The following is a 24,248-nucleotide window of genomic DNA, read 5'->3' as shown; positions in this document are numbered from 1 at the left end:
TGACTGAGCAATGACATTACATTGAGCAGAGCAACCAGGATGCTGGTTGTTTGTTACCATGGTAAAAACCTATCCTGCCTTGCCTGCTACAAAATGTCATGATGACACTTTGACAAGAGGACTATTGCACACGCCAAGCACACCAGACTTGCCAGGAAGTGAGTTTGCAGCTAGCATCTTTGCAGAATGTCTTCTTCCTCTGCAATTCTCTTCCCTGGTAAGACTTTAACACCAAATGGGCTGATTTCAATCTGTCTCTGTTCTGGCATGTTGGTGTGCCTGGACAATTTGTGTGTGTGTGTGTGTGTGTGTGTGTGTGTGTGTGTGTGTGTACACATTACATATATCTGGGAGGGTTTATATCTTTTTTTTTAAAGAAATATCTTTTTTTTGACACACAGCACTTGGTTTTTATTTTTATTTTTTTAATATTTATTTATTTATTATGTATACAATATTTTGTCTGTATGCCTGAAGGCCAGAAGAGGGTGCCAGACCTCTTTACAGATGGTTGTGAGCCACCATGTGGTTGCTGAGAATTGAACTCAGGACCTTTGGAAGAGCAGGCAATGCTCTTAACCACTGAGCCATCTCTCCAGCCCCAAGGGTTTATATCTTTATATTAATATTTATATAAATGTGTATCTTTATCCTATGGGATCACGCATGCAACCCTTTATAATGGGACCTGGGACACACTAACGTAGAGACCAACTATGTGGTTCTGCATATTTTCCTATCTTCATCACTGTCGAGCATTTGGCATCCCCTGGCTGACAGTTCTTACATTTATTTATGTATTTATGCTGAGAGCATGTATACATGTGTGTGCACACACGGCGGTCCATGTGAGGAAGTCCAAGGACAACTTATAGGAGTCCTTTCTCTCCACCCACATGGATCCTGAAAATCAAACTCAGGTCACAAGATTTGGTGGCACACACTTTACGTGCTGGGAGTCAGTTCACCGGCCCACTAATTATTCCCAAAGATGTACCTCATGGCTTAAAAACAATTTGAAAGGTTAAGACCATTCTTATTTGACACGTGATAAAGGTTGGCTCTAGGGTAAGGGGTGGGATGGAAATGACTTGCCCAGAGTCACATAACTGAAGTGGCCAAGCCAAGACCAACCTCGGTGCTGCCCAGCTCCCAGCCGCCTGCCCATCTGCCTCTGCAGAGAAGCCTAGTCCACCAGGCGCACGTGAGGACCCCGACAATGATGGCACTGACCACAACTCGTGCCTGATGCTGGTTATCCTCAGCTCTTAACCTTCCTGCCCTCCCTAACCTGACCAAGGGGGGCAAGCAGCGATGAGCCACAGGGCCAGTTCTTCTGTGGATGACCGCTTACAGAAGCCAAGAAACTCCTAACAAAATACAATCACTCCCCCTGCTGAAAAGTCACCAGAAGGCTGATTGTGGGGGCGCATGCTTTTCATCCCAGCACAACAGAAGAGAAGCCAGTGGCCTTCTGTGAGTCTGAGGGCAGGCCAGTCAGGGCTGAGCTGGGAGCCCTTGTCTTGAAAACAATTCAGTCAGATATTAAAAAGATGAAAAGCTTCCAGAGAGTCCCAGGAAAATCTAGATACCTCATGTGAGCCTCCAAGGCCTTGGAGCCAGCCCTTGCTTGCAGCCTGTGTGCCGGCTCCTATCTATCTGCAGCCACTGTGTGCAGACTCCTATCTCCAGCCACTGTGTGCAGGCTCCTATCTATCTCCAGCCACTGTGTGCGGGCTCCTATCTATCTCCAGCCACTGTGTGCAGGCTCCTATCTATCTCCAGCCACTGTGTGCAGGCTCCTATCTATCTCCAGCCACTGTGTGCAGGCTCCTATCTATCTCCAGCCACTGTGTGCAGGCTCCTATCTATCTCCAGCCACTGTGTGCCGGCTCCTATCTATCTGCAGCCACTGTGTGCAGGCTCCTATCTATCTCCAGCCACTGTGTGCCGGCTCCTATCTATCTGCAGCCACTGTGTGCCAGCTCCTATCTATCTCCAGCCACTGTGTGCCGGCTCCTATCTATCTGCAGCCACTGTGTGCCAGCTCCTATCTATCTGCAGCCACTGTGTGTGGGCTCCTATCTATCTCCAGCCACTGTGTGCCGGCTCCTATCTATCTGCAGCCACTGTGTGCGGGCTCTTATCTCCAGCCACTGTGTGCCGGCTCCTATCTCCAGCCACTGTGTGCAGGCTCCTATCTATCTCCAGCCATGTGTGCAGGCTCCTATCTATCTCCAGCCACTGTGTGCCGGCTCCTATCTATCTCCAGCCACTGTGTGCAGGCTCCTATCTATCTCCAGCCACTGTGTGCCGGCTCCTATCTATCTCCAGCCACTGTGTGCGGGCTCCTATCTATCTCCAGCCACTGTGTGCCGGCTCCTATCTCCAGCCACTGTGTGCCAGCTCCTATCTCCAGCCACTGTGTGCGGGCTCTTATCTCCAGCCACTGTGTGCGGGCTCCTATCTCCAGCCACTGTGTGCCGGCTCCTATCTCCAGCCACTGTGTGCCAGCTCCTATCTCCAGCCACTGTGTGTGGGCTCCTAACTATCTCCAGCCACTGAGTGCCGGCTCCTATCTATCTGCAGCCACTGTGTGCCGGCTCCTATCTATCTCCAGCCACTGTGTGCCGGCTCCTATCTCCAGCCACTGTGTGCCGGCTCCTATCTATCTCCAGCCACTGTGTGCCGGCTCCTATCTATCTCCAGCCACTGTGTGCGGGCTCCTATCTATCTCCAGCCACTGTGTGCGGGCTCCTATCTATCTCCAGCCACTGAGTGCCGGCTCCTATCTCCAGCCACTGTGTGCAGGCTCCTATCTATCTCCAGCCACTGTGTGCAGGCTCCTATCTATCTCCAGCCACTGTGTGCAGGCTCCTATCTATCTCCAGCCACTGTGTGCCGGCTCCTATCTATCTGCAGCCACTGTGTGCAGGCTCCTATCTATCTCCAGCCACTGTGTGCGGGCTCCTATCTATCTCCAGCCACTGTGTGCAGGCTCCTATCTATCTCCAGCCACTGTGTGCAGGCTCCTATCTCCAGCCACTGTGTGCAGGCTCCTATCTATCTCCAGCCACTGTGTGCAGGCTCCTATCTATCTCCAGCCACTGTGTGCCGGCTCCTATCTATCTCCAGCCACTGTGTGCAGGCTCCTATCTATCTCCAGCCACTGTGTGCCGGCTCCTATCTATCTGCAGCCACTGTGTGCGGGCTCTTATCTCCAGCCACTGTGTGCCGGCTCCTATCTCCAGCCACTGTGTGCCAGCTCCTATCTCCAGCCACTGTGTGCGGGCTCTTATCTCCAGCCACTGTGTGCGGGCTCCTATCTCCAGCCACTGTGTGCCGGCTCCTATCTCCAGCCACTGTGTGCCAGCTCCTATCTCCAGCCACTGTGTGTGGGCTCCTAACTATCTCCAGCCACTGAGTGCCGGCTCCTATCTATCTGCAGCCACTGTGTGCCGGCTCCTATCTATCTCCAGCCACTGTGTGCCGGCTCCTATCTCCAGCCACTGTGTGCCGGCTCCTATCTATCTCCAGCCACTGTGTGCCGGCTCCTATCTATCTCCAGCCACTGTGTGCGGGCTCCTATCTATCTCCAGCCACTGTGTGCGGGCTCCTATCTATCTCCAGCCACTGAGTGCCGGCTCCTATCTCCAGCCACTGTGTGCCGGCTCCTATCTATCTCCAGCCACTGTGTGCAGGCTCCTATCTATCTCCAGCCACTGTGTGCCGGCTCCTATCTCCAGCCACTGTGTGCCAGCTCCTATCTCCAGCCACTGTGTGTGGGCTCCTAACTATCTCCAGCCACTGTGTGCGGGCTCCTATCTATCTCCAGCCACTGTGTGCTGGCTCTTATCTATCTCCAGCCACTGTGTGCCGGCTCCTATCTCCAGCCACTGTGTGCCGGCTCCTATCTATCTCCAGCCACTGTGTGCCGGCTCCTATCTATCTGCAGCCACTGTGTGCGGGCTCTTATCTCCAGCCACTGTGTGCCGGCTCCTATCTCCAGCCACTGTGTGCCAGCTCCTATCTCTGGCCACTGTGTGCGGGCTCCTATCTCCAGCCACCGAGTGCCGGCTCCTATCTCTGGCCACTGTGTGCGGGCTCCTATCTCCGGCCACTGCGTGCCGGCTCCTATCTCCGGCCACTGTGTGCAGACTCCTATCTCTGGCCACTGTGTGCAGGCTCCTATCTATCTCAGCCACTGTGTGCAGGCTCCTATCTCCAGCCACTGAGTGCCGGCTCCTACCTCTGGCCACTGTGTGCAGACTCCTCTCTCCAGCCACTGAATGCCGGCTCCTACCTCTGGCCACTGTGTGCAGGCTCCTATCTCCAGCCACTGAGTGCGGCTCCTATCTCTGGCCACTGAGTGCGGGCTCCTATCTCCGGCCACTGTGTGCAGGCTCCTATCTCTGGCCACTGAGTGCGGGCTCCTATCTCCGGCCACTGAGTGCCGGCTCCTATCTCCAGCCACTGTGTGCCGGCTCCTATCTCTGACCACTGTGTGCAGGCTCCTATCTCCAGCCACTGAGTGCCGGCTCCTATCTCCGGCCTTTGTGTGCAGGCTACTATCTCTGGCCACTGTGTGTGGGCTTCTATCTCCGGCCACTGAGTGCCAGCTCCTATCTCTGGCCACTGTGTGTGGGCTCCTATCTCTGGCCACTGTGTGTGGGCTTCTATCTCCGGCCACTGAGTGCCGGCTCCTATCTCCGGCCACTGTGTGTGGGCTCCTATCTCCGGCCACTTGCTTGTCTGACTCACACTGAGCCACATGAGTTTTTAGCTCTTTCTCGGGGAAGCCTTCTCAGAACCTGCCCCTGGGAAACACTTCTAGCACACTGAACAGGGCACAGGCTGCTGGAGACCATCCCTCTTCATTCAGTTATTAGCAGCCGGGCTGTATCCTCCACAAGCACGGTGCCCTGCCTTGCTAGGTGCTGTGTGCCCAGAGTCCTGGACCAAGGAAATATGAACGAATGGAAGATCTTGTGTGGTCACGAACCAGCTTGGCTCCTTATGCATACAGGGAAAAAACAAGTCTGGAGTCTTTTTAAGTTTCCAAAAGTCAACAAAGATCAGTCTGCAGCCTCTGTCTTCTGTGCGGCTCACTGCTGAGAACCAGGTGGGCCAGGTGGGTCAGCTGAGCTGCAGACAACTCTCAGTGATCTCTCTCTCCATCAGAGTGGCTTATCGTCCCGAGCTCCCACCGGCTTCTTTGATAGTCTACACCTCGGTGAAGAGAACCCTGGCCTCTCAGGTGTCACAGATACATCATCCCTTCCTCTAGTCTTCCCACTTTTAACCCTTTGTGGACCATCAACTCCTCAAGTCCTGCGCTGTGGCTAGTTCATGAGACTTCTTGATGGAAGGAGGCTTGCTTCCTCTGGACTCTCCACTGCCACCTGCTGGGAAGTTCATGTCATAAACATAAAAATCAGCCTCTTAGGTGGAAGTTGGTCAGTAAACAACCTACAGGACCTTATACGGGGACCCCAGGTGAGCTCGTCCATTCAGCCCCATGCTTGTCACTGACATCCAGACACCCGCACCTCTCCAGACCTTGGGGTGCGTAGCACTGTGTCCTCTCCCAGGATTCTTACACGGCTTCCAAGTTGGCTTCACCAATGGTAGTCTTACTTGGGGTGTCCCCTCCGTGATGTGCAGAACAACCCTTGAAACAAATCCCACTCTTTATTCCCAACCAGGCATCTCTGGTCTCTTCGGTGGAGCTAAAGAACAAAGCAGACCACTTTTGCATGTCACGGTGTGCGACCTGTCCTCCTCCGCCATACACGAGCAACTGAGCCCTGAGCCCATGGTGAGCTGGCTCCCATCTGACCTCACTGTGCCACTAGGCTGCCTGAGATGCCCTCGCTTCCTTTCTGATAACGACTCGCCCCAGAACCCCTAGGGTTGCCTTTCGGGGGGCCTTGGCAGACTCAGAAGCTCCCCGTGTGCTTTTCCACAGAGGTGACAGACCACGTGTGGGCAGCGCCATCTGACTATAATTTTTTAGGATAAAAGTTGCCTTTTGTTTTCTATTTTCAGCAAGAACTACAATCTGGCCTGTGATTGGTGCTCGGTAAGAGAGATAAAATCCATGATTTCTTACAAACAAGGTCTGGTCTCTTTAACTGCACCTCAGGCCTGTAGTGTTTCCTCTTCACTGGCAGTGTGCACCCAGACTCAAGCAGCACCTAGTTTCCCCCTGGAGGTGCCATGTTGTGCATGGTCATCGTGTTTTAAGTATGGCTCTAGTGGGCTTGTTTGTTGAAAACTTGGTGTCTACAGCTTGTGGCTCTGTTTGGGAAGTTTGGGGAACCTTGCCGGAAGAAATGAGTCACTGAAGGGCAGATCATGAGAGGGAAAGCCAGGCCCTGCTTCCTCAATCTGCCCAGGTACTGGGTGTCACGGCCACACACTTCTGCTGCTGCAGACTTAGCTGTGCCTCTGTCTCCAATGCACCACACCCTCTCACTGTGATCCAGAACAAAGCCTTCTCTCTTGCTGCTGTCGACCTCCCCGCAGTGGTGAGAAAAGCATGCAGTGTTGAACTGCAAGTCTGACTGCATTCCGTCCTTTCTCCCACCCGGGAGCGGCCGTGCATTCCACAGACTCCATCTGACACGACAGATTGCTCGAAGCAGAAATGCAAAAAGCGAACTTGTCCCCAACACTCAGTCTGATAAAGACCTCACTGTCACAAAGGTTGGTGAGGCCAGGAAGCTGGACTCGGGGAGCAGCAGTCACTAGGACCTCATCCCACTTACTCCCATGCATTAGGAGGTCCTAGATGTCACCCAGATTTGCAGTCAGGTCCCAACAAGTGAGCCTCTCAGGAGAAAAGGTGTGGGGAGGGGGTCTGGACATAGTTTCTAAGCTAAAGTCAAAAGCAGGCCACCACTGAACCCTTCACTGCAGCAATGACAGCAGAGACTGAGTTAGGACACCTAATTTCCACCGCCTTCTAAAGATTTAACTTCTAATTAACAAAGGAAGGTTATATTTGTAATGTATAATGCGCTATTTTAAACACACACATACGATATGCTAACACAGCAAATCTCCTGATTCCTTCCTCAAATTTGCTTTGTGCTTTTAGCTTTGACAGTTTTAGCTGTCTACCTGAGGAATTCTCACTCTTTTTGCCCCCCTTAACCCCCTCTTCTCTGTTCCTCACTCACAGACACCCTTCTTTCCAACCAAGTCCCTCTCCTCCTTCCAAGTCTTGTTTTGCGTGTGACTCACTGAGTTTAATTGGAGCACCTTCATGAGCATGAATGGGAAGTTCCTTAGAGAAGCACCAGCAACTTGTCAGTGGCTACACCACTGAAGAGAGGAACGTGGCTCTGAGTTCATCATCTTCCTGCTGAAAACACGGCATGGACCATGGCACCTACTTCTTACTAGCTAGGATCAAGCCCAGGGCTTGGTGCATGCTAAGTGGGCACTATACATACTGAGCTGCATCCCCAAACCCTAACAGGACCATTCTGATGGTTAAGCAGGGGGCGGGAGTCAGGCTCAGTCATGCTTGGTCCCCAGTGAAGATCTCCACATACATGGCTCTGTGTGAAGACCCAATCCCACCTTTGAGGAACCAGAAGTTCAGAGCAGGGCTTTAAGGAAGCCTCCTCTCTAACAGGCCAGAGCATAAATGTGTACTAGGGACAGCTTCTACCATAGCCACCAGCTTTAGTATCAACTATGGAAGCAGCCACAGCCAGGAAAAGGGAAAACCAATGGGGATGTGATGGCAGAGGTTTCTTTTTTTTTATTTTATTTATTTATTAAAGATTTCTGTCTCTTCCCCGCCACCGCCTCCCACTTCCCTCCCCCTCCCCCAATCAAGTCCCCATCCCTCATCAGCCCAAAGAGCAATCAGGGTTCCCTGCCCTGTGGGAAGTCCAAGGACCACCCACCTCCATCCAGGTCTAGTAAGGTGAGCATCCAAACTGCCTAGACTCCCACAAAGCCAGTACGTGCAGTAGAATCAAAAACCCATTGCCATTGTTCTTGAGTTCTCAGTAGTCCTCATTGTCCGCTATGTTCAGCGAGTCTGGTTTTATCCCAGGCTTTTTCAGACCCAGGCCAGCTGGCCTTGGTGAGTTCCCAATAGGACATCCCCATTGGCTCAGTGTGTGGGTGCACCCCTCGCGGTCCTGAGTTCCTTGCTCGTGCTCCGTCTTCTTCTGCTCCTGATTTGGACCTTGAGATTTCAGTCCTGTGCTCCAATGTGGGTCTCTGTTTCTGTCTCCTTTCATCGCTTGCTGAAGGTTAATGTTCAGGAGGATGCCTATATGTTTTTCTTTGGGTTCTCCTTATTTAGCTTCTCTAGGATCACTAAGTATAGGCTCAATGTCCTTTATTTATGCTAGAAATAAAATATGAGTGAGTACATCCCATGTTCCTCTTTTTGGGTCTGGCCTACCTCACTCAGGATAGTGTTTTCTATTTCTATCCATTTGCATGCAAAATTCAAGAAGTCCTTGTTTTTTACTGCTGAGTAATACTCTAATATGTATATATTCCATACTTTCTTCATCCATTCTTCCGTTGAAGGGCATCTAGGTTGCTTCCAGGTTCTGGCTATTACAAATAATGCTGCTATGAACATAGTTGAGCATATACTTTTGTTGTATGATAGGGCATCTTTTGGGTATATTCCCAAGAGTGGTATTGCTGGGTCCAGGGGTAGGTTGATCCCGAATTTCCTGAGAAACCACCACACTGCTTTCCAAAGTGGTTGCACAAGTTTGCATTCCCACCAGCAATGGATGAGTGTACCCCTTTCTCCACAACCTCTCCAGCAAAGGCTATCATTGGTGTTTTTGATTTTAGCCATTCTGACAGGTGTAAGATGGTATCTTAAAGTTGTCTTGATTTGCATTTCCCTGATCACTAAGGAAGTTGAGCATGACCTTAAGTGTCTTTTGGCCTTTTGAACTTCTGTTGAGAATTCTCTGTTCAGCTCAGTGCCCCATTTTATAATTGGGTTGATTAGCCTTTTACGGTCTAGTTTCTTGAGTTCTTTATATATTTTGGAGATCAGACCTTTGTCTGTTGCAGGGTTGGTGAAGATCTTCTCCCAGTCAGTGGGTTTGGCAGAGGTTTCTGTCTGCCCGGTCCCACAGCGCTTCAGTCCCAATGAAACACACAGAGGTCTGCATTATTAACTGGTTGGGCTCTTAGCTCAGGTGTCTTAACTAATTTCTACATCTTAACCCATAATTCTTGTCTGTGTCAGCCACGTGGCTTGGTACCTGTTACCAGCAAGGCATTCTCATTTTGCTTCCTCTGCATCTGGGTGATGGCTGCAGACTCTGCCTTTCCTCTTCCCAGAATTCTCCTCTTCTGGTTGCTCCACCTCTACTTCCTGCCTGGCTACTGGCCAATCAGCATTTCATTCAAGCAAGTGACAGGGTACAGACGACTGTCCCACAACAGGGCTGCATCCTGATGTAGGTTTGTTTATGGACACATTATCATTTGTTTTCAGCCCTTTTAAAAGTGTCAAAGCCATATCCATCTTTCTCCTATTCTGTAACACGGAGGACCATGTGGTGCAGAACAGAGTCACACATGGAGGGGTGGGGTGCCCAGGAAGATCAGGAGCTTCCCTCCCTCTCCAAGAACACCCCGCTCCAGAAGGGCTCTGCTTGATCTGGATCAGCGCTGAGACCCAGCAGGCAGTGAGGCTGGAGAAGGAGCCCTGCCTGAGCCTGGAGAGCCTGAATCATTTGCATTTGCCTCTGGGTGGAAATCTAACAGGAAGCAGAGGGTCCCTGACCTTTTGCAGAGCTCTGATTGAGCACATATGCAGAAGCAGGGCTCCGTCAGTAAACAGCGCTGTTATTAATATTGCATTTTCAAAGGAAAAGATTAAAGAACATGAGCCTTTTACTTTTAATGGATTTTACACTGACTCACTCCCTTTCTGACTTGCTTTGGTTTCTTTGTTCAGAAACTGCTCCCCAACTTCAGTCTCCCCAGTTCTTCTCCTCGTGGTGTTTATCCTCCTTTGGAGACAGAAAATACTCAACTCCATCCCACCCCAAGAGAGCCTCTCTTTGTCCAGCCCCTCTCTGCCGGCCCCCCAGTGTGTGTCGGAGGCTGAAGATCCTCCAGCCATTTTCATCAATGACACAAGCCGCCTTGTACTTAAAGAACATGTCCCGAGGGCTTGAGAGGTGGCTCAGCAGTTAAGAGCACTTGCTGCTCTTGCAGAGAACCCAGGTTCAGTTCCCAGAAGCTGCATGGTGGCTCAGAACCACAATTATCCACAATTCAAATTCCAGGGGATCCAGTGTTCTCTTCTGTTCTCCAAGGACACCAGGCAGATACACACCTGGTATACACACATGCAGGCAGAACACTCACACACATAAATAAATAAATCTACAACATAAAAGTAAAATAACAAATTCCATATGCATGCTGCAGGTCTTTCACCCCCATCGGGCCAGTATGGGAACTGTGCAAAGTCGTCCCCTGCTAATGCCGCGGCAATATCTCTCATCTACAAAGCAGCTACTGCCAACACAGCATCCAATGACGTAATTCAAACTTTCTAGTCACTGAGCTGGCTAGTTTTATGTCAACTTGACACAAGCTAGAGTCATTCTAAAATCAGGAGTCTCAGCTGAGAAAATGCTCCCACTAGGATGGCCTGTGAGCAAGCCAGAAAGCCGCATTCCTCCACAGCCTCCGCTGTGGTTCCTGCCTTGAGTTCCTGCCCTGACTTCCGTTGGTGGTGGAGTGGTGACCTGAGAGTTGTAACACGAAATAACTCTCTCATCTTTTTTGCTTGTGGCCACAGTTTTATTACAGCGATAGAAACGCCAACTAAGATACCAGCAAAACCAAACGTGGCAGGTGGGATGTTCACAAGGACCTCACATCTTAGATGACAGGAACTGTGACAAATTCTTAAATAACACATATATCTGGACTTGCCTGAAGAAAAATCAGTTTTCCCTACTGGGGATCTTAGTTGGAAAATACACCATCTGGTTCTCTGCTGTTGGTTGGCCTGTCTTCCCAGGGTGACTTCTTTGGGCTTTGCCAGTTTCCTCAATAGTTTCTCTTATGGGCTATGGAACCCTCGCCCTCCCCTCTACGCCATCATCTATGGAGCCCCTCTAAAGTTCATCTCTCAGGCTGTTGCTCTCCTCAGGGTACAGGTTGGCATGTGGTAGAATATTAGAATATTCCTCCTGTGTTTTTCTTATGCTTCCTCATGTTTGGGGAGGAACTCAATGGAAAGGATGCTTCGCTCACAGCAGACATTGTACCAGGGGGCAGCTGTGGCCTCACTACCGTCAAGGCAGATGAAGGGTTTCCTGCCAAATTATTGTTTCCTACTTTGTAAAGGCCACCATCTGACTCGATACTTTGAGATGGAGGCAATATCCTGGATGATACCTGGCTTCCCCGAGAAGTTTCTTTGAGTAGTAATTGATGGTTCATACAGCCTACGTTGGCTCTGCCCCTCATGGTCACCAGGTGCCAGCCTTCAACCTACTACATACCTGTCCTGGCTTTAGCTGTGAAATGTCTTTTCCCTTCCTGCTTCCCTGTCTTTGTACTTGTATCAGTATGGCAAGTCTCCTCTGTAGTTCTGATCTGCTGCCTTGCATTTCCATCATCGGATTTCCCCATCCCTTCTGAAGATTCACCTTGGGATTTCCCTGCTCCAGTTCCCTGGACAGATATGTAGAGTCCTGCACCTCTAAGTCATAACTGCTTTTTAGAAGCCAAGATTCAACACAATCCATGCTGAGCAAGCCTTCCTACCAGGTCCCTCAGATTTCAACAGCTAAAGGGTTTTTAGAAGAGCCAACCTCTGCCAAGGGCACATCTGAACTAAACTGAGAGATCTATATTAGCTTCCTCCTGCACTGGGTGATATAGCTCAGTAGCAGAGCACATGTCCAGATGTGTGAGACCCTGCGGCCCATCCCCACCATTCCTAATCATCGTCATTATCATCACATGGCCATCTAGGAACTATTCTTGGAGAAATCCAAGTTGATCACCTCTACTATCTATGAGAAGAGCAGGAGACAGCCAGAAGCCCCAGTCTCTCATCCATCCACCCAGTTTTTATATCCAAAGAATAGAAAACAATAGTCCAACAGTGGTCATATAAGCAAGCAATGGAAATATGACAGGGAACATCTTCATGGAGCTGCCTGATATAAGGGAACTGAGCCTTCATTTCCTAGAAAACTCCCATCCCGGCCTCCCTGCTGGTTCATGTCACAGCACTGACAGCAGCAGCTGGCTTCCTCAGTGGCAGTAGACACTGTAAGCTTCCTTGTCCTCAGAGCGAACCTGGCATCAGATTCATGGGCAGCCTGGAGCTGCCATGCTCTGTGTCCTCACAATGTTTCAGTTCCCATTGCTTTTAGGAGCTTATCCTACGAGTTTTCTCTCCTAAGCAACGCCTTCATAGTGACGTGTGCTATTCTATATGCTCTGTGCCATGCTGACTTGGGCTGCCATCACAAAATAGTACCAACTGGGCGGTGTCAACAACAACATTTATGTCCCCAAAGTCTGGAGACTGGAAGTCTCAGATCGAGGCACAGTTGATTTTGTTCCTGGTGAGAACTCCGTTCCTAGCTTGGGGACAACGCCTCCTCTCCATGTCCTCACATAGCCTCTGCCTAGGCAGAGATGGAGATTTCCATGGGCTTTCTCTTCCTACAAAGAAATCAATCCTGTTGGACCAGCTCCCTCTGCTGCATGAGGACCACGCTCAACCTTAATTACTCATAATCTCTGTTCCCAAACAATCAATGCCGGGGCTTTGATGTATGGATTTGGGGGAGACATCATTCAGTCCACGTACTTTAGAAACTGCATGTGTTCTTTATGAATCAAGTCAGAATAATAGTAAAGGGACCCTCATGTGTTCATTGTCATTGGGGGTTCTGAGCTTTGACATCAGCTCCCCATACACTAGTGAAACCAAGCCAGTCAGCCAGCCTGATGCTTGCAGCCGAGACGAAGCTGTGCCTATAACTTGGTAAACTCCCAAGCACATTCTGACTACATCGTATTGGCTCTTTATCCTACCTGACAGTCCTAAGAATGCTAAAATCCCTATTGCTCCCTTCAATATTTATACTTTGAATATTGTATTCCCCCTGTAATTGAGCATGTGAGCTTTCCATTGGTAAAAGAGGCATCTGGAAGCGGGGTAAGGATACACATACCAGCAGTCCTGGAATTCAGGAGCTCGAAGCAGGAGAAGCAGGAGTTCAAAGTCATCCTCGGCTACATAGCAAGCTCAAGGCCACTCTAGACTACAGGAGACCCTGTCTCAAAAAGCAAAGCAGCAGGTAAAACCATCCAGGGCATTGCTTGGGTAGCAAACTGTGTTGGTAAACTTTCTGTCACGATGATGAAATACCCAGAGTGAACCATTTATGAAGATATAAGGTTTGTTTGGGGTCAAAAATTTGGAGATTTGGGTTGGTGATCACTTGTCCTTATTGCCCCGGGTGTAGTGGAGTGGCTCAGTGTGGCAGAGTAGAGTTGCTTACTGCACAAACCACAAAGTAAAGAAGAGAAGCAGGGACCTCACTTCTCTACACTCAAGGACACACGTCAATGTCCTAGCCATCCTCCATAATGTCCCATCGCTCATAAACACCCATAATAACCTGAAGAGGGATGCATAAAAGAAATCCCACACTAGCTCAGAATTGAGTATAATAGAAGGTTATATTTAGGGGTAGACTCACAGATTACAGTCCACCGCTCAAACAGGGAACAGCAACCGAATCCAGTAGCCAAGAAGGAGGCCAAAACTATGCACTTTGCATTGGCATATATAGTATAAGAGGCCATGCCCAAGTGAACAGGTAACTTAAAAGCTACTGGTGGTAGGACTTCCTACACACCTCCCCTTTTGTTTAAATAAGTAAGTTCTAAGTCTAATATGAAGTTATATACAATAAGAACAAGTATCAGATATAAAAATTAGAATTACAGCCAGCATAAACAATATCGAGAAAGAAACATGTGATAAATGTTTTAATAATTATCCTATCCTAAGGAGTTTAAGTCTTGTATTATAAATAACTTGGCCAAGTCATGAGAGGAAAATAATTACAACTATCTAGTCTCAACTCCATCAAAGACCTGAGAAGGAAAATAATATTACTTGGGTAAACAAGAAGTGCAATCAAGCAACTTCCAAAATGTGCAACAAATGACAGAGACAACTGGCTACCTGGCAATTACCCAAAGTCTCATTTGCAATGTTGAAGCAACCAACTTTGGCTAAGGCCTAGAGTAACTGGCAGATTACTTTCAGAGGCAGGAAATTTTTCAAAACTGTCTTACCCTGTCTTGGCAAGATTTGACAGTCTTTTTCCTTGTATCCTGCTTGTCCTGTCTGGACAACATGCATTTTGTCAGTGGTTGATACATGGGCAGTTCCTTGCCCAAAGGCCAGTTTTGCCAAAAAGAAAACAAGCTCCAAATGGAGTGTCTTTGGTGCTCAACATTCTCTCAGGAATAGATGGGTGCTGCCAGGAGCAATTTTGTCTCTAGTCAACACAACGCTAAGTTATTTAAATGCCATATTCTACAGCTCTTTGAAGTGGTTGAAGATTACCTGTCTATGCAGAATATAATCTCCATGTATCTAAAGAACCTGATTAGTCTAACTATAAATATGACAAACATAAATGACTATTGATTTATAATTCTTAATACCTATATAACTTAAAGGCTAAGATTTCATATTAGAATATTATACAATAAGCAACTCTGAAACAAATGAGGACAATGACCTCAAATTGTAAACAATGTATAAATATCTTGATCAGAGGTAAAAATATATGTTACAATATGATAAATATATCCTAAAATTGTATCAATATACCAAATTCTTAAACAGAGGTAGAAGCATGCATGCATACAACATGAGAAAATAACTTTGCCTAGATATACAAATATGTGGACAAAAATAGGACATATTCAATATAATTTAAACTTGTATTGATATACAAGAATTTATACCAAGTAAATTACCTATTATCCCATCCAATTTCCTCTTTTTTTCAAAGAGATCCCTGAGCCTACATAATTTCCCCAACAACCCTCAACCCTACACCAATTATAATCAACCCCTAAATGATGTCCCTAACCCTGAGGACAAACATTGTTGGGAGAAGGGACATTGTCTTCTAGGATTACTTCCAGCTGTCATAGGGGCGATGTTCATTCTATGGGATCCTATGAAAGTAAAATGATTGTTAAGTTCCAAGATTACTGTCTGGTATAATTGAAAATAGTCTCTGAGTATTCAGCAAGGTGTTTCTGATGTTCCTATTTGGAGTTCTGACCAGAACATTGAAAAAAATGCACTATTTCACCTAACCAAGTTGAAACCATCTTGAACAGCTGGTACCCAAAACAGGTCTTATATTAGCGCTATCAGCATCATGACGTCATATCAACCAGGTGGAGTTGTTGTTGTGGGACCCAATCTTCTTCCTGGAAACTTCAAAGATTACTGCAGGAAAATACATTGTTCATTGTGGAAAATTTAAACATTTTTAATATAGACATATACAGACATATATGTTCAATGTAAGGTATGATAGAGAAAAAATAGGTATGAAGAAAAGAAAATTTTTTTCTAAATTCTTTCTTCTTTCTGTCCCATAACAGATAGCTCCTAACACGAGACAGAAACACTGAATTTTTATTTTAACAATATGCTTGGATTTAGAGGACAGAGCTGTTGTCAAACTCCAAAGCCAGATATGTGTGTGTGTGTGTGTGTGTGTGTGTGTGTGTGTGTGTGTGTGTGTGTTTTATCACCTGTCCTTACAAGTCATATTCCTTTTTCTTGATATTCCTTATTGAACAGTTATTTTTTCCTTCTGTCAGCATCCAAACATCTAGGGTCTCTTGAATTTTTGGAGATGTGTATTTTCCTGTAAAGATAAGAACCCTGCCCCAACCCTATATGCTTTCCTTACCACCAGTATGGTTGTCACTGTTGTGAATGAGGCATCATTTCTCTTTCTCAAGAGGTTTCTCTTTTTCAAAGTGAATCATTATTCATTTTGATGGTATCCATAGTTTTTCTTCTCCTGTGGAAACAAGAGCAAAACCCTTCCCCAACGTAGCACCTCTCCTGGCTTCCATTGTGAGGTCAACGTATCCTTGACATACACTAGATGATGTAATTCGGAAGTTTTTTTTCTATTATCCAATGACTCTCTTCTGCTGTTGTCCCTTTATCATTAGCATGAAGAAAACTGAAGATTAATAAGGCATATGTAATCTATTTCTGGGGGTATTTTCCACCCCTTTCTGTTTTCTTAGCAAATCCTTTATAGGACAATTTGACCTTGCTGTAACTGCCTGACCTGTAGGATTGTGTGGTACACTAATATTCTTTATATTATAATACACAAAAATCTCTTTCATTTTCTTAGACACATATGATGGACCATTGTCTGTCTTTATTTGTGCAGGTATACCCATGATGGTCATAACTTCTAATAAATGTGTGATTACTGAATCAGCCTTTTCTGAGCTTAAGGCAGTTGCCCACGAAAAACCTGAGTAAGTGTCAATGGTGTGGTATACATATTTTAATTTTCCAAATTCTGCAAAGTGGAGCACATCCATCTGCCAGATTTAATTCCTTTGAGTACCCTTTGGGTTAGTTCCTGCAGGTAGTGGTGTTTGGTTTTATAAAAAGCAAATAAGACATCTCTTTATAATCTCCTTAGCTTGCTGCCATGTAATAGAAAACTCTTTCTTTAAACCTTTGCTATTGACATGATGGTTCTTATAAAATTCTGAGGCCTTCAACATACTTCCAATTTCTGCATTACCTTGTGCTAAAGAACCTGGAAGAGCCATATGGGATTGGATGTGTGTTATGTATATAGGACAAAGCCTATTCCTGATAATGTCTTAAAACTGTATGAATAATGAAGTCAATTCTGTATCATCTGGTATAAATTCAGTGGTTTCAATATGCAAAACAACTCTCTCTGCATATTGTGAATCAGTAACTATATTAACAGGTTCTTTAAAAATCCCTTAGCACCATGAGAATAGCATATAATTCTGCCTTTTGGACAGAATTATAAGGGCTTTGTTCCAACTTACTTAAATCTTCTGATTTGTAACATGCCTTCCCTGATTTATTTGCATCAGTATAGAATATATGGGCTCCAGTATTGGTGCATCAAGTACAATGTGGGAAAGGACCCAAGTAGTTCTCTTTATAAGATTAATTCTATTACTTTTGGAATAATTGCTATTAATCTCTCCTTTAAAAATTAGCACAAGCTCTTTGCCAAGATTCATTGTCTTCCCATAATTTTTTAATTTCACCAGAAGTAAAAGGCACTATAATTTCTGCTGGGTCTGTACCTACTAGTTGACAAAATCTCAATTTTTTGTTTTATAATTAATTCAGAGATTTTTTTGTCCACATAAGATTTTAATTTTTTACTTGTTTTATGTGCTCAAAAAGATCCATTCTAAGATAATATCTTCCCTTTGCATTAAAATTCCTGGAGGGGAAATTCTGGGAATGAATATGACTAGAATGCAATTAAGACTTGGATTCACGCTATCCACATGTGCCTCTTGTAATTTTTCTTCAACAACAATCAATTCCCTTTCTGCTTTGGCTGTTAATTCTCTGGAACTATTTAAGTCTTTGTCACCATCTAAGATTTTATTTAAATGAACTATTAGATCAGGTGTTATCCCAACAGCTGGTTGTAGACTGGAAATGTTTCCTAACAATCTTTGAAAGTCATTCAGAGTCCGCAATCGGTATCTCCTAATTTATGCCTTTTGTGTTCTAATTTTCTGTAAACCTATTTTATAACCTAGGTAATTGACAGAATCTCCTCTCTTATTTTTTCAGGAGCAATTTGTAATCCCCATTTTGGCAAAACTTTTTTTACCTCTTCAAACATTCTTTCTAAAATATCCATATTTGAATCAGATAGCAAAATGTCATACATGTAATGGTAAATTACAGATTTAGGAAATTTTTTATATATTATTTTCAATGGCTGACTTACAAAGCATTGGCATAGGCTGGGGCTATTGAGCATTCTCTGTGGAAGGACAGTCTCTCCTAGTATGTTTAGAATTATTATAAGTAGGCACTGTGAAGGCAAATTTTTCTCTGGCCTTTTCTTGTAAAAGTATAGTGAAAAAACAATCTTTTAAATCAATAACTATAATCGGCCAACCTTTTGGTAATAGGGAAGGTAGAGGAATTTCAGATTGTAGAGGGCCCATAGGTTGAATTGCTTTATTGACAGTTCTTAGATCTGTCACCATACTCCATTTACCAGATTTCTTTTTTAACAGCAAATACAGAATTCCAAGGGCTGGTTGATTCTTCAATATGGTGAGCATCTAGCTGCTCCTGTGCCAGCTGTTCTAAAGCCTGCAGTTTGTCTTCTGATAATGGCCACTATTTAACCCATATTGGTGTATCAGTTAACTGTTTTAAAAGTAGGGCTGTTGGTACCCCTAAAGGTTTGCTCTTTGCTTTGTGTTCTTGTATAGCCTTATTGGCTGGTAACCTTTGTGTATAGTGCCTTATAATATCCTTCCCAGAATTATGAGTTTCTGAGACTGCAGGAATGTTAATCTGGGTATTCCATTGCTGCAGCAGATAATGACCCCATAAGTTCACTGCAATACTAGCCACATGCAGCCTTAGTGTTCCTCTCTGTCCTTCTACCTATGCATTCAACCCATCTTGTGCTTTGTTTCACTTGAGATATGGTTCCAATTTCTAGTAATTGAACATCTACTTCTTGAAGAGGCCAATCTGTATGCCAAGATTCTGGAGTAATGATACTCACATCTGTACCCTTGCCAATCAAAACCCACATTTATATGCACTCTTAGCTTTGGTCTTTGATCATTTATAGAAGTCTTTCAGAATATATGCTTCCTATTTCCTATTGGAATTTTTTATTTATCCTCCATGTTTATTCCATCATATAGAACAGTATGTTTTTTTTTACAGAAGGCTCTAGATTTTTTAATTTTCCTGGTGAGACATATCCTCTACAGTGACTGGGAATGACTGGACCATTTTTGATTTGGGGGCCTGCAAGAGGCCTCCCAAAGAGTTTCCCAATAGTATAGGGTTGCCTTGTCTGTCTTTTGTTGATCTATATTCATTGGTCCAATGTTGGCCTTTGTCACATCTTCTACATATACATGAAGGCAGAGTCCTCCTATTCTTACCATTCCCAGAGGAGATATTATTCCTAGGAATCCCTTGTCTACATTCCCTTCTCATTTGTCCTATTCTACCACAATTAAAACATTTGGCATTTTGATGTTTTCTCATTCCTTTGGAAATTGCTTCTCCTACCCAAGATACAGTCAGATGTCTCAATGTTCATTGTATGCAGGATCCATTCATCCATAGGTGCTGATCTAACCTTTAAGGCCCAAGTATCTTTTTGCATTCTACATTGGCATTTTCAAAAGCCAGAGATTCAATAAGTACTTATCTAGCATATGGGTCTGTTACTCCTATTTGTTCAGCCTTAGTTAATCTTTGTAAAAAGTCACTAAAGGATTCTCTCTAACCCCATTTAACCCTGGTATAAGATTCAATTTTTTTCTTAGTTCTTGAATCCTGTCCCAAGCATTTAAGGCTGCTTTGTTGTCCCTAATATTACATAGGGACAAGATTTGTTCATCATAAAGAACTTGAGCCTGTGGACCAGCATAAGTGCCCTCACCAAGAATTTGATCTTGGGAAGTCTCAAGTCCTTTTGCTTTTCTCTATTGTTCTAAAATTTTAGCATCTTCCCTAAAATAACATTTAAACATCAGCTGAGGCCAGGACTGCTAAACTAACTGAAGCCAGTCATGTGGTGTCACCTTAATGCTAGAAGTCTGTCTCTGGTCCTCATTCTGCACATGTGAATCCAAGGTCTGAAGTTTTTCCTTTAAAGGTAACATCTCATCCTTGAACGTTATTTGGATGGCATCAGATTGCCTTCCTGGAGAGATACTCTATCTGCTAACCTATCATAATTTTTTAACAGATTTTGATTGTCAAATTCAACAGTATAAAGTCTTCAGTTAATTTCTCAGTACCTTTAAAATAGATTCATTTTTGTCTGTCAAATTAATGTCACCCTTTTCAATAGTATTAATTTTTCGTGTAACTTTTGATTTTCGATGGCATTAATCCTGTCAGCTAGCTGTTCATTGTTAGTCTGTAAAGACTGTATCATTTCTAAAAGTGCCTCGTTCTTGGCTCTGTTATCAAACCATTTTTTAAGGATATAATATGAAGAAAAAACTGAGTACCAATATCCAATAAATGGATGTATCACAATAATCATATAAGTCTTGCAGAATACAATCCATAGTATTAGCAAAAAGGTTACTAAAATTTTCCATGGAAATACTATCTGCCATTATATAACTTTCAAGGTTATTGATTTATTAATTAAGAAAATATTTACCTGGTATGAGGTCCAATAAATTGTTTTAGGTGTAATAATCTTTATTGTCCAGTAGGCATCATGGTTGCAGATCCGTGACTAACGGCTGTGCAACCTGGTGCCACGAACAGTCCTGAGCCGCCTAGGTTTCCCCGCCTTGGTGCTGGTTAAATACCGGGAAATATGCTTTGCTTGACAAATTAAAAGCAATTAAATCAATTCCATACCAAAAAAAGCCAAGAACTCACAGGCCCAGAGCACAAACTGGAAGCTGTGCAAGTCACCACGCAGCAGGGAATGCAGCAGTGGGGGGGGGGGGGGCATGCATGCGCTTGGGAAATTTCCAAGTCGCTGCACAGGGATTCCACAAAACACCACTTAGGTAAAAGCAAGCCAAGTGGGCAGAGGTGGGAGTCTTTCTGGGCAGTGGACCTAGGTCTTTAAGCTGATCTATCCAGTGGGTGTGGAGTCTAGATCCATGTGGGCACCAGATGAAGAAGGACGCTTAAATCCCACACAAGCTCAGAATTGAGTATAATAGAGGGTTATTTGTGTGGGGGTAGACTCACAGATCACAATCCTCTGCTCAAACGGGGAAGTGCAACTGAATCCAGCAGCCAGAAAAGAGAGCGGATGTGCACTTTACGTCGGCATTTATAGTATAAGAGCCCACGCCCAAGTGGGCAGGTAACTTAAAGGCTACTGGTGGTAGGAATTCCTACAGCAATAGCCTCCCAGTATGTATTGGTACCAAGAACCAAAAAAATCACCAAATGAGCCTTTGGGAACAGCACTCCTTTTTTTAATTTTTTTTTTTTTTTTTTTTTTTTTTTTTTTTTTTTTTTTAGTTTTTCGAGACAGGGTTTCTCTGTGGTTTTGTAGCCTGTCCTGGAACTAGCTCTTGCAGACCAGGCTGGTCTCGAACTCACAGAGATCCGCCTGCCTCTGCCTCCCGAGTGCTGGGATTAAAGGCGTGCGCCACCACCGCCCGGCCAGGGAACAGCACTCCTAAAACATTATTTTGTCTGAAGGAGGCAAGAAAGTATGGTCTCTGAAAGAAAATGTGATATTTAAACACTTTTTTTTTTGGTTTTTTGAGACAGGGTTTCTCTGTAGCTTTAGAGCCTGTCCTAGAAGACATTTAAATACTTTATTTATATGTGAGTGTATGTATGCCTTCGTGAATGTGTGCATGCCATATGTGTACAGTGCCCACGGAGGCCAGAAGAGGTACCCTGGGATGGGAGTTACAGACACTTGTGAGCCACCATATGGGTGCTGGGAACTGAATCCCAGTCCTCAGCAAGCTCTCTTACTGTTGAGTCATTGCTCCAGCCCTCCCTCATGCAACATTTTATTAGGTCACCTGATGGGTTCAAATGGGGCTTGTGTGATTGGTTCATCTCCTCCTGATGCTAAAACAGAGCTTATGCCAACAATGGCCCCACTTTTCTTTAACGCTAAGAGCAAAGATGGAGAATAATGGTGTCTCAGGTCGCTAACGAGGTTGCACAAGAGCTTGCCTACACAGCTCTTGGTGGCTGTTTACAGCCCAAAGGAAGACTTGTACAAAATGTCACCACTTTTAGTACCTCTTTAAGAGTGAGCCTTACCTTCCGGACCCAACCCTTCTACTCTTACTTTAACTAGGTAGCCGGTTATTTGAGGCAAGTGACTTTAGAATTTAGCAAAATCGGTGGAGTTTTCCCTCAGCAATTTTTGGATCTCAGTAGGAAACCTTTGCTTTTTAGAGAATATTAAACTGCCACTGCTCTACAGTAGGTCTACTTACCCGTGGTTTTTCCTCCTGTGGCCTCAGTTGCCCATGGTCCAGTGAAACTCAAATACTCAACAAATCAAAAAAAATTGTTTAAAAAAATAACCCCTAAGTTTTTAATTAGATGGCCTTTGTAGAGGTATGATCTGATCTCTTTCTTTTAGGAATCTGAATGATCCTTTGCCTGTCAGTCCCAAAGCCATCTTAGTTGCCAGACCTCCCACTGTGGTGTGCACACTTGCTAACAATGGCCCCAAGCACAAGTGTAGCTGTGGTAACAATTCTAACAGAATGCTGTCTTATTTGCTACATTTTATTACTGGTCATTGTTATTAAGCTCTTACTTGCATAATTATAAACTAAATAAAATGATATAAGATTTAGTATTGCATGTGGTTCAAGCATCCTTGGAGTGTTTTAGACACTCCAGTCTCCTGAGGATCGGAACTATGGTTCATCTCTTTGAAAGATAATTTTAAGTGTTTTCCCATCTTCTTGATCCACAGAATGGAGAGAGTCTAAATTTACTCAGGAGAAGCTGTTGAGCACTGGACCAAGGTCATGTCAGGACCAGAGGATTGCAGTGTCCAACCCGCACACTACTCAGATTGGTCCTCATATGTCCATCATTTTCCAGAATCTTCTGACCACCTGGGCTTGGGATGAGTGCTATTCTTGAAACTGTAGCTGTGGTTCTGAGGAGCATGAAGAGCCAGAGGTTACATTGATGGCTTAGTCTGCATTCAGCCAACAAGAGTAAACATGGCTCACACCCTTAATGTTGCTCTTTGAAACCACTCTAAGAGGGAAAGTGTATTTATTGTTCAGAAGCGGAGAGCCAGTTGAAATACAGTGGGAGATTGACTATGGGAATCACCCAATGCTTTCTAACCATTATCAAATCCAACCACAGCAAACCCAAGTGACTTCTCAGAGTGTGCTGGTGTCTACCAATGTCAGGACCTTCCTATAATCAATAAGCTGAAGTTAGAGAAATGTTTCTAATTATACTATCATGAATACCAATGAAGGTGTGTCACCCAGAGAAGAAGACCATAGCTGAAGCACATAGAATGAATGAATGAACGAATGAATGAATCCACCACTGCTTAATTGATAGGGCACTGGGGTCCATGATGCTTTAATTCAGTGCTTCTCAACCTTCCTAATGATGAGATCCTTTAATACCTCATGGTGTGGTGACCTCCAACTATAAAATTTTTGTTGCTATTTCATAACTGTAATTTTGCTACTGTTTTGAATCATAATGAAAATATCTGTGTTTTCTGATGTCTTAGGTAATCCCCGTGAAAGGGTTGTTTGACCCCCAAAGGGGTCGTGACCCACAGGTTGAGAATCACTGCTTTAATATTTGTGCTGGTTACTACACCAATCCTACCCCTGCCGAGTGGCTTCTAGCTACATCCCACTACACCCCGTTGGCATTATTGGGGTTCAACTTATGCCAAAAAACCTGAGCAAAGTTGAAGCAGAGACTAACCGCCGAGCAGGAGGCTCACACTGTTCCTGGGGCTTGTCCAAGACAGAGGCTAAATGATGAATCAGAGCAGAACAGGACGCCTGAGGGAGTGTTTCAGAAGTCATTTCCCGTGATGCTCCATCCCTGCATGTCCACACTTCCCACCTCCCCAGGAGCTCCCAGGGGCCATGCAGGCTTAAGAAAGCAAGCTTTAGGACAACCAAACTCACCATCCACATTGGCCTTGCATCATCTTAACACTAAGACTAAAGTGTGATTTGGGGTCATCACAGCCACTGGTGGGGACATCTCTCTCCTCCATCACAGTCCCCATGGTGGGGGACATCTCTCTCTTCAAGCCAGTAAACAAAGCCCTTGTAGACACCCTCAAAGGTCTGTCATATGCCCAGTAGAGCCTGAGAGTCTCAGGGAACTGCCTCTGATCCATAGCTAGCCAGTGCCCCCCTCCATGGGAGCCCTCTAGTCTGCACTATTG

At 45.2% G+C, this 24,248-nt stretch overlaps 1 protein-coding gene across 9 annotated transcripts in view; it reads left to right on the top strand.

Annotated features, from left to right (window-relative positions):
• The window catches only part of Kcnj6 (potassium inwardly rectifying channel subfamily J member 6), a 246,415-nt gene that overhangs the window by 177,433 nt on the left and 44,734 nt on the right, over positions 1 to 24,248 (top strand). The window lies entirely within an intron of this gene.

Source organism: Microtus pennsylvanicus, chromosome 1, assembly GCF_037038515.1.
Source record: "Microtus pennsylvanicus isolate mMicPen1 chromosome 1, mMicPen1.hap1, whole genome shotgun sequence".
In the NCBI taxonomy this organism is placed as follows: Eukaryota; Metazoa; Chordata; class Mammalia; order Rodentia; family Cricetidae; genus Microtus; species Microtus pennsylvanicus.
The sequence above is the reverse complement of the archived record's forward strand: the minus strand, read 5'-3'. Positions and strand labels throughout refer to the sequence as shown.